At 32.8% G+C, this 2,382-nt stretch overlaps 1 non-coding gene across 1 annotated transcript; it reads left to right on the top strand.

Moving 5' to 3' along the window:
* The first annotated feature begins 1,779 nt into the window (after positions 1-1,779).
* LOC137235914 (5S ribosomal RNA) lies at positions 1,780-1,898 on the top strand. Its single transcript, XR_010948116.1, has one exon. It is a non-coding gene; the product is annotated as a 5S ribosomal RNA (ribosomal RNA).
* Positions 1,899-2,382: the final 484 nt, after the last annotated feature.

The raw sequence follows: 2,382 nt of genomic DNA, 5'->3' as shown, positions 1-2,382 counted from the left end.
TGTGGCGTGTATTCATACGTACCAAAGGTACAAACACACAACCGTGCATACATATTAATGTATGTGTTTAGCAAATAAATGTGTATATACTCGTGAGTAGGTATACACACCATATTAAGGGTAAAACTACAGCTGCTACTATCAAAATACGAATTTTCATTAACAGTTGCTTCAGTTATTTTTGATCTTTTTTGTTTAAAAAAATTTGTGGTCCTGAAAAGGACCGTTTATAATATTTATTAAAATATGGAATTAAGCACGTTCACCACGTATACGTCTAGCCAATTGAATATCTTTTGGCATAATTGTGACACGTTTTGCATGAATGGCACACAAATTTGAATCTTCGAACAAACCAACTAAATATGCTTCACTTGCTTCTTGTAATGCCATAACAGCTGAACTCTGGAAACGTAAATCAGTTTTAAAATCTTGAGCAATTTCACGCACCAAACGTTGGAATGGCAATTTACGAATCAACAGTTCGGTACTCTTCTGATAACGACGAATTTCACGCAAAGCGACTGTACCTGGGCGATAACGATGTGGCTTCTTCACTCCACCAGTTGCCGGCGCACTTTTGCGAGCAGCTTTAGTGGCCAATTGTTTACGTGGCGCTTTACCACCAGTCGATTTACGGGCTGTTTGCTTTGTACGAGCCATTTCTCACTTTTATTTTTCACAATTCAAAATAAACACTGATCACTGAACACTTCACTTAATAAACCTAATTTTTATAAATGTGGAAATACATATAATAAAATACACAAAAACGTTTCATTTGTCCATTTTTTTAGGGTTGCAATATTGTGCGAGTTAAAATGAGATAGAAATATTTATGCCACATAATGGTAGCTCACTCAATGTTGTGGATTTTTGTATAAATAGCAGCTACGTTCGGTAACCAAGCTATTAGTTGTGAAGTGAAGTGATCAAGTGAAGTGTTCTTGTGAAAGCTAAAAAAAGTGCTAAATAGAAAAAATGACTGGTCGTGGCAAAGGTGGAAAAGGATTAGGTAAAGGTGGCGCCAAACGTCATCGCAAAGTTTTACGTGATAACATCCAAGGTATCACAAAGCCAGCTATTCGACGTTTAGCACGTCGTGGTGGCGTAAAACGTATATCTGGTTTAATATATGAAGAAACTCGTGGTGTTTTAAAAGTATTTTTGGAAAATGTTATCCGTGATGCAGTCACTTATACTGAACATGCTAAAAGGAAAACAGTTACGGCTATGGATGTTGTATATGCATTGAAGAGGCAGGGTCGTACATTGTATGGTTTCGGCGGTTAAATTCATTTTTACGGACATATTAACACAAAATAAATATACATTCAAACAAACGGTCCTTTTCAGGACCACAATATTTTTTAACAAAGATTTCAAAATTTCTCTAATACAATACATAACAGAAAGATATGTTATTAAGATGTACATGCATATGTAGTATGTATGAATGTTCGTTTAAACTAAGTAGCATACGTATGTATGCATAATGAAAACTCATGCAAATGAATATACCCCGACACAAGCCAAGCGATATAAATATGTCTATAATAGCAGGCTTATTTTCAAAAATGGCATAAGTTCATTTTTGTAAAAAAATAAACTTAATCTGATTTTAGTAGCAAGAGTATCTGAATACACTAAACTATAAAGTATATAACAAAATTTACTTAAATCGACTTATATCATTTAAAAAAAAAAAGGACAAATTCACAGCTGCGAGTATACACATTAAAATAGCCATACTTATACCAATTTAGGCAAACAAATTTTGCCAACGACCATACCACGCTGAATACATCGGTTCTCGTCCGATCACCGAAATTAAGCAGCGTCGGGCGCGGTTAGTACTTAGATGGGGGACCGCTTGGGAACACCGCGTGTTGTTGGCATATCCAACTTTTTCTTTTATTTTATGTATATATATGTACATAAATATTTTTTTTATTAAATTGCATTTAATTGAATAAATACTTGGAATACAATTTAATATTTCTATAGATTCAATGGAAAAATTTCATACGCGCGCATACATTTACGTGCATAATAATATTAGTTATAATTTTTTACCATATCAATTATTGATTTAAAGCTTATAAGCATTCATCATATAAATACAAAATGAATCTGCATAGTACAAATTCATACTCATCCACCTATTATAGTACTTAAAATGGACGCTGATGTCCGATTATGTTCAGATATGTATATTATAATCATATTGATAATTAATAAGCATTCAATGAGAATTTTTTTTATTTTTTTTTTTGAATGTCATGAAATTTCATTTAATTATACATATAAGTTGTAGACGTCCAATATCAATAATCAATTCAGACTAAAATTCCAAACTTTAGATGCCTTTAAGTGAAGCCA

This window comes from Eurosta solidaginis, unplaced genomic scaffold, assembly GCF_040869045.1.
Source record: "Eurosta solidaginis isolate ZX-2024a unplaced genomic scaffold, ASM4086904v1 ctg00001140.1, whole genome shotgun sequence".
Classification (NCBI taxonomy): Eukaryota; Metazoa; Arthropoda; class Insecta; order Diptera; family Tephritidae; genus Eurosta; species Eurosta solidaginis.
This window is presented reverse-complemented; position numbering and strand designations above follow the sequence as displayed.